The following is an 8135-nucleotide window of genomic DNA, read 5'->3' on the forward strand; positions in this document are numbered from 1 at the left end:
GTGCTTAGAGGAAAGGGTTGAATATTGCTTCTGCCAGAAGTGAATTGGGTAGGTCTTGTTTAGTACTATCCTCTTTGTAGTCTGGATGCTGGATGGAGTAGTTGTTATTAATCCCTCCTCCTTTGCCTCTGTCTTTGACTTCTATCTCAATAATTTGGTGGTCTACAGTGGGCTTTAATTGGCCTCTTTCTATTTGCATGATCATCAACTGGAAGCTGGTTCCATATTCTTCAGAGACTAACAAGTCCCAGGAAGATGCTAGAGACCATGTTGCATAAAACCTCTCTCTACCACTAGAACAAAGTTGACAAATCAGTCCTCTCTCCTACTTGGATTCTCAGTGCTTTGAGGACCATACGACTGGCCCCATTTTCCTGGACAATGACCTATATTCACACTTCTGCCCTGATAGGTGGTCCACGTATGTCTGGGTTCAGAGCCAAGAGGGGCCCCTTAGTGGAGAGAAAGAGGACAAGTACTCCATTCTCCCTGAATCTAGTAGTAGTTCTTATTGTTAAACATATGCTACTAATTAGGTTTTTCAAAAAACAAAAAACAAATAAAAACACATTCTTTCTACTAAAACTCTCAGGTGGGCCACATTTGGCCCAAACATTGCATATGAGAATCCAGACCTCTACAGATTCTCCTTGGTTGGTGGTATATCTAGGTTTCATTTGCTTAGGGCAAGGCTGCCTTGGGGATATGATATTCTGTTTCTAAGGAAATCTACCCCACAGATGGAAGCCTGTAAATCCCATAACATCAGGCACATTAGAGTGAGATTTCACTCTTCCCTCCAGGGACCAGGGTAATCCCAATCCACCCCCTACCTAGCCAGCTCTCACCAATAGAAGTCATAATTAGAGTTAGAGGCAGTATGGAATAAGTCATTGCAGAAGAAAGGTTCAAAACAGTCCATTGATGATATAGAAATAGTTATTTCACATACAAGTAACAGGCAAGGTGAGTATCTCACAAAGACAGAGTTTGAGATGGAGTTTCTAGGAGGACTCCCCCAGGTCCTAGAAAAGTACAAGTCAATCTCATCGACCAGTTGGAGAAAGCAGGGTCATTCAAGTGTGTGGAGGGGGAGGGTATGGCAGAGAGAAAATGCTTACCAGAAGGATTCGTTGTTGTTTAGTCATTTCAGTCAAGTTCAATTCTTCATGGCCCCATTTGGGGTTTTCTTGGCAAAGATACTGGAGTGGTTTGCCATTTCCTTCTTTTCATTTTACAAATGAAAAAACTGAGGCAAACAGGGTTGAGTGACTTGCCCAGAGTCACACAGCTAATAGTATCTAAAGTCAGATTTTAACTCAGGTCCTCCTGACTCCAGGACCAGCACTCCATCTACTGTGCCACCTAAGGATTAATTAGACAAAAACAAATTTGGCCAGGAAGAAAGAACAAGGTCCTAAATCTTGTGATATAATTCCAGATAGGAGAATGAGACTCAGGGCTCTCAAGCAATAGAATGGGGGATGTTGCCAATCTATGTAGGGTCATTCCTAACACTTTCTCATTTCTTACATATTCTGTCTCTTACTGAGATTTGATTCCCTTCTGATGCCACTACTTCCTTCACCTTCCTTTTTCCAGCACTGGCTATACTTCCTCTCATACCTCTTAATTCACCTGTTCTGATGAGAGTTGCGGTAATCCTTGTTCCCCATAGCTTTTTTCAAATTTTTTCTCTACCATCATCACTCTCTTCCTTTAAGTTTCATACCATCCAAATCTATCACTCAATCTGGATCCTGGTGGTAGTTGTTTGTCGATATGATATTCTGTGATATTCTCTTTCCTTCCTCAATGAGTTCAATGCCTAGCTCATAGAATTTCTCTCCTGCACAACTTCTACCCCAAAAGTAGGATATTTCAACATATATACTGATGCTCGCTCAGATGTGCTAACTTGACAGTTCCTCAATCTACTCAGTTCTCATGACTCCATTCCATTCCATCTCAGCAACACATGGAGATAATCATGTCCCTGATTTTACCATCACACACAAATGTTCCACTTATGTATTACAAATTCTGAAATTCTTTCATCTGATCATAATCTTTGATCAATCCATCTTTCCCTATGACTTACAGTCCCTAGTCCAGTTCTTCATTCTCCTCATTAACTCCATTCGCTCCACCCCTTGGATCTTACTCTTACACCAGCTACACTCTCATTTCTTCCCTCTGGTGGGGTGAACTAACTCAATTTCAAACTATCCTCTACTTTTGAATCCCTTGTCCTCTTGTCCTGTGGCCAATCATACTTTGACAAACTCCAGCTCTGGATGACTTCCATCTTCTGCAAGACAGAGCATACACATTACAAAAGGAATAATTACATCAGTCTATCAGTCAACTAGCCCTGGGTCATTTCTAGTGCTTTCTCACTCCTCTCTCTCTCTCTCTCTCTCTCCCTCTCTCTCTCTCTCTCTCCCTCTCTCTCTCTGTCTCCTCTCTCTCTCTCTGTCTCCTCTCTCTCTCTCTCTCTCTCTCTCTCTCTCTCTCTCTCTCTCTCTCTCTCTCCCTGTCTCCTCTCTCTCTCTCTCTCTCTCTCTCCCTCTCTCTCTCTCTGTCTCCTCTCTCTCTCTCTCTGCCTCCTCTCTCTCTCTCTCTCTCTCTCTCCCTCCCTCTCTCTCTGTCTCCTCTCTCTCTCTCTCTCTCTCTGTCTCCTCTCTCTCTCTCTCTCTCTCTCTCTCTCACTTTCTCTCCTCTCTTTCCCCCTCTCTCTGAACTTCTCCATCTCCCTACCAGCAACCTTATCCCCAGAGATGCCTCCACCCTGTGATCCTCTCTTTTGCTTAGCTATTTTCTGGTCTTGAAGTGGCAAGTTTATGCCACTCTTGGCTTTATTCCTCACTTTCTAAACATCCTGGCCTCCCTATTATCAGTCTTACTCCCTCCATTTTCCAGCTCTTCTTTATATAGTGTCTTCTCCTTTTAGAATATAAGTGCCTTAAGGATAGGGACTGTCTTTTTAACTTGTACTTTTTTCTTCAGCACTTACCACAGTACCTGGAATATTAATAGTATTAAATAAATGCTCTATCTTTTTATCTATATCTGTGTTTACGTCTATTTAGATATCCAAATCGGTCTGCTTTCTTCACTTTTACTTACATGTTGCTGAATAGAGCAGGAAGTAACAAAACCATGATGACTGGATCCACGCAAAATTTCTGTTATCTAATTTCATTTGGGAGTTCATTACAGCAAGATTATCGTTATACTCTTTCTCAATTGATTTCCTATTCCTCTCTTGAGCCATTCTCATCTCTTCAAGTTTCCAATAGCTCTTTCTCCCCTCACCCTCTCTGCTGAACATCTTACCTCATACAATGTTAAACTAGACCACTCTAAGTAAGAGATCTCCTTTTCCCTTCCTCCTGATCTCAAATCACTCAGATATCTTCTTCCACTATATCCTTCTTTACTTGGGTTTTGGATATGAAAATGACCCTTCTCCTTGCCAAAGCCAACCACACCACATGCATACTTCATTCCATACTTTCCCATCTTCTCCATCAGATGGCCCCCACACTCCCTTATTTCAATTCTTCCTCATCTCTTGCTGGTATGCCTCTCCTATCTTTAAAAGGAGTTTTAAAACCCTTATTCATCCCACCATTTTCACTAGCTATAACTCTATATCTCTCTTCTCGTTTTCCAAATTCTTTGAGAAAGTGATCCACTCTGTATATACTCCCTCTCCTCTCACTTTCTTCTAAACCCTCAGCAATCTGGTTTCTAACATCATTGTTGAACTGAAACTGCTCTTTACAAAGTTACCAATGAATTCCTAACTCCAGATCTAATAGCCTTTTCTCAATCTTCATCTTCTTGATCTCCCTGCCATACTTTATATTACGATCACCTTCTTCTTCTGGATACTCTTTCCTCTCCAGGTTATCATGACATTGATCTCTCCTGGTTCTCCTTCCCTATGGTAAGAGCAATATCTTATCCCTTTCTCCCTTGCAAGCCAGGCTAGTTTTTCCTTAAAATATTGAAATATTCCTCAAGATTTAGCTGTTTCATAGGACTAAAAGCTCAAGTTACTGGTATCACTCCCTGTTTGCCAAGAAAAACTCCAAGAGTTTTTTAATATTTGCCAGACCTCAATGAGTGAGGCACAATGTTGGACCACAATGAGGCAAGGGAGCTGTAGGTATCTTTAGGATATGTTTATGTTGGTACCTGTAGGAAAGATACCAAAGAACAAATCAACTCATGGCACTGGAAAGACCATCATGATCCAGTGACCAGAGTCAGAGGATCTATTTCTAAATCCCAGCTCAGTTATTTACTCCTTTCACCTCAGTCATTTCAGTTCAGTTTTTTCATCTATGAAGTCATAGAGAGGCAGGTTTGTGTAATAGAAAAGCATTGGACTTGGGGTCAGGAAAACTTGTGTTCAAATCCTGCCTCAGACACCAGCTTGTGTGACCATGGATAAGTGACTGGAAAATGAAGGAACTGGGCACGAAGATCTCTAATATTCCTTCTAACTCTAAAACTGTGATGTCCAATGTCTCTTCCAATTTTAAATCCAATTTCAAAAATGGATGACAAACAATGCAACAACAGCCCTGAATGTAGTTTCACAAAATTTGCCTATGTCACAAGTTATCTTAGGGCTGGGCCTACAAGAAACCCCCTGTGACTGATGCTGAGTAGTTAATGGTCTTATCCAGGAAATCATTAAGTCCTATTTATCCATATAGATCCAGGAAAGAGAACTGGCTCCAAGGAGTAGAAAAGATATTGAATGAAAAGTCTGGTGACTTGGATTCCAGATCCAACCCTGCAAACTAACTATAGCTTTGTGACTTTGGACAAGTCACTTCATCTCTAGGAATCTCAGTTTTCTCTTCTATAAAATGAGGTTGTTGAACCAGACAATCTCTAAGATTCCTTCTGGCTCTTAAGTAAAAGCTTGGATTTTAAGAACTTAACGTGCCTCCTCCCACCCCTTCCTCTGCCTCCCATACCATGTCAGACAGTACTAACAACTTATTCCCCACCACTACCTCTAGGGGAGATTAGTGGACAGAATTCTGGCCCACAAATGGGGAAGAATTTTGTATCTGCCTTGTTCTTAGATGACAATCTGTGCACTAGCAAAAGAGGCTCCTTTTGATGTCTATCCCGGAACACTTTATCAAAGCATCTGAGGGATGTGGACTTGGCTTTGCACAAGGTTTATGCTGTACTTAGATGTGGGGGTGGAGAGGAAGTGAAGAATTTCAGAAGGGGCCCTTTATGTCTCCTTGAGGGAAAGCACTGACCTTGAATCCAGGGCTATTAATCCTCTCATTCCACGGATGTTCTTAAACCATTCCCCCACCCCCAGTGATCTCCACTGCTCATGATTCTCCTCTGTCACTGAACACTGAGGAAAGTATTGGCTTTACCCATCTGCCCATGATGCTTTCCATAAGGTCCTGGTTTCCTATTTATGTCTGGGGTTTTCACTGTGATTCTCCTTGTCTTTGATAACCACCAGCTGCTGTTCCTTGGAATATGGTAAATCTCCTCTTTGACTACATTATCTCAAAGGTCCTTTTAAGCTCCAGATCCAATGGCCTACATCCCTGTAGGGGCTGGGAGAGATACAGAGTGATTTAAAAGGATCTTTGAGGGAGAAGGTACAAATGGTCATCCATAGTGGGAATCTACCTTTTATTCATCCATCCTGCCTGAGGAGGAGCAAGTTATTATCCCAATAATACATAAAGCAAAGTGAGCAAAACTAGAAAAACAATGTACCATGTTATAATGTAACAACAGCAATGGAACTGAATGCTATATAATTATGACCAAGCTTGGTCCTGAGGAAGAATGAAGAAAATGCACCTCCTTCCCTTCTTTGAAAAGACTGTAGCTATAGAACACTGAATATGCTGCTGGTTAACTTTGCTGAATTACCTATTTTTTTCTTTCTTTGCTTCAAGGAATGGCTTCCTCATTGTGAGAGGGAAAAGGATACATTTGTAAATGAAGGTAATGTACAAACAAAAGTAATCAATTAAAAATCAGTATTTTTACTCCTTTTTCACTTGGAGCAGTGAAGCAACCTACTCAAATTCATCCCCTAGTTCAGCGGCAGAACTGGTATTGGAATCTCTCACAATGATCCTTCTGTTACCCAGAATTTTCTATCCTGCAATTGCAAGGATAAAAGGGGGTTATCCAGGATTCTGCATATTGAGGATCTCTTAGCAGCATTGACCCTAGTTATTTTCCTGGCAATGGACTAGTGATAACAGATGCTAGTCTCACAGAAGTGGTGTGAAGAGCTGACCTTGAAAGAAGGTCTTAATATATCTTATTACTATCAAAGATGTAATTTAAAATCACTCAGAAACAGGGAACAGTGACAGGGAGTTTGATTTAGCATCAAGCCTTGGCCACAAAGGGATATAGAGGCATTTTCTTTGCTCGAAAGGTCTTGTTTTAATCAATGCCTGGGTTTAACAGCTGTGGGTGTTGTGATGACAGGAGGTCAAGGTACTGGGTGATTTGATTGTGCCTTTTTTTTTGTTTTCTTAAGTCTTCCTGGAATACTGGCCTGGTTAAACGGATCTTGTGTACATTCCAACACTGAACACTATGGCCAGTGAGTCACCCTCCTGCCCTCCAACTTCTGACATAAAGAAAACTAACAGAGAACACAATGTTTTTCCTTTCCCCTCCCCAGCAGTGCAGGATCACAGCTTTCAAAAGGAGATTCCGGAAGATCACTCAAGCCAAGAGTCCCCCATTATGGGGATGAATGAGAGATCAGTGAGTGCTTTAAAACCATAGGAATGAAGTCTTCATATTAGCAATAAAAGAGATGGCCCTTAAAGTACCATTTTGCAACCTTGAGCTTACTTTGCATCTTATCTCTTTCTTGTTTCTTATTTCCAATTAATTACCATTTTCTATTGATTCTAACTCTGGATCCAGACAGCTCAGGAGGAGAAAGTGAGGCTGGTGACTGCACAGCCCTCTCTCACTCAAAACAAAGTCAAGTGCAAGTCATGTCATCATTTCTCTGATGTCATGGTCTTCTTTGAAAATGAAGGACAAACACAACTCTATAATACCTCTCACATTCATCCTCTTCCTCTCTATTCATCCTCCTCCTATCCTATTACAGATACTCATTGCCACTATTCTGGATTATGATAGTAGCCCCCAACACGTTCTTCTGTCTCTGCTTTCTTCCTCCTCTGTTCTAATTTACTTTATTTTATTCATTTATTCATTCGTCTATCAATCTATTTTCTGTTCGTTTATCTATCTGTTTATCTGTCACTGCTGTCAGAATCATCTTCCATAAGCATCAGGTCATGTCACCTTGACACTCAAGTATTCAGTGTTTCCCTATTGCCTACTACCTGAAATTCAAGGATCTTTCATTTCAGGAGCTCCATGATCTGTCACAAGCTTACATGTCCAGGTTTACCTCATACAACTCTCTTCCACATCCCCAATTCTTCAAACTAGACTGCTCTTTGTCACCTAAACATATACCTATATCTTCCACCTCTTTGCCTTTGTTCACACTGTTCCCTGTATGGAAATACTTCCCACAATCATCCACCCTTTAACTGTTTCTGAAGAGAGGGCGTTGACTAGCATCAGTAAAGGCCACTTTCTTGAGAGTGCCTTTTTATCAAAGAAATTGTGGGTTCAGACCTATTCCTATTCCCTCTTTAAAGCTAAACTCAAATTCACCTTTCCTGACCACTTCCAGTCAGTAATGACCTTCACCCTGCAAAATCATTTAACACTTTGTTTTGTACCTCTTAATACACTTGTGGAGAGTCAGCATGACAATAGCAGACAGAGTTTGGAATCAAGGACACCTGACACATACTGACTCTGTGCACCTGAGTAAGTTATTTAATGTTCCAATGTACTAGAAATCTCCTTAAGATGCTAATTTGCAGTACATTTACCCATCTTCACCAGAAGGAGGAATTTTCCCATTAGGAGCTTTCTATACCAATGATATCACAAGTCTGGTTGGAAAAAAAATACACTTATTATGTAATAGTGGGTACTCTAACTCTTAATTTTTATTTCTTATCCCTATCCTAGAATGAAAGATCTATGATGACAGGGACTTTCTTATC

The sequence above is a fragment of the Notamacropus eugenii genome, chromosome 1, assembly GCF_028372415.1.
Source record: "Notamacropus eugenii isolate mMacEug1 chromosome 1, mMacEug1.pri_v2, whole genome shotgun sequence".
NCBI lineage: Eukaryota > Metazoa > Chordata > Mammalia > Diprotodontia > Macropodidae > Notamacropus > Notamacropus eugenii.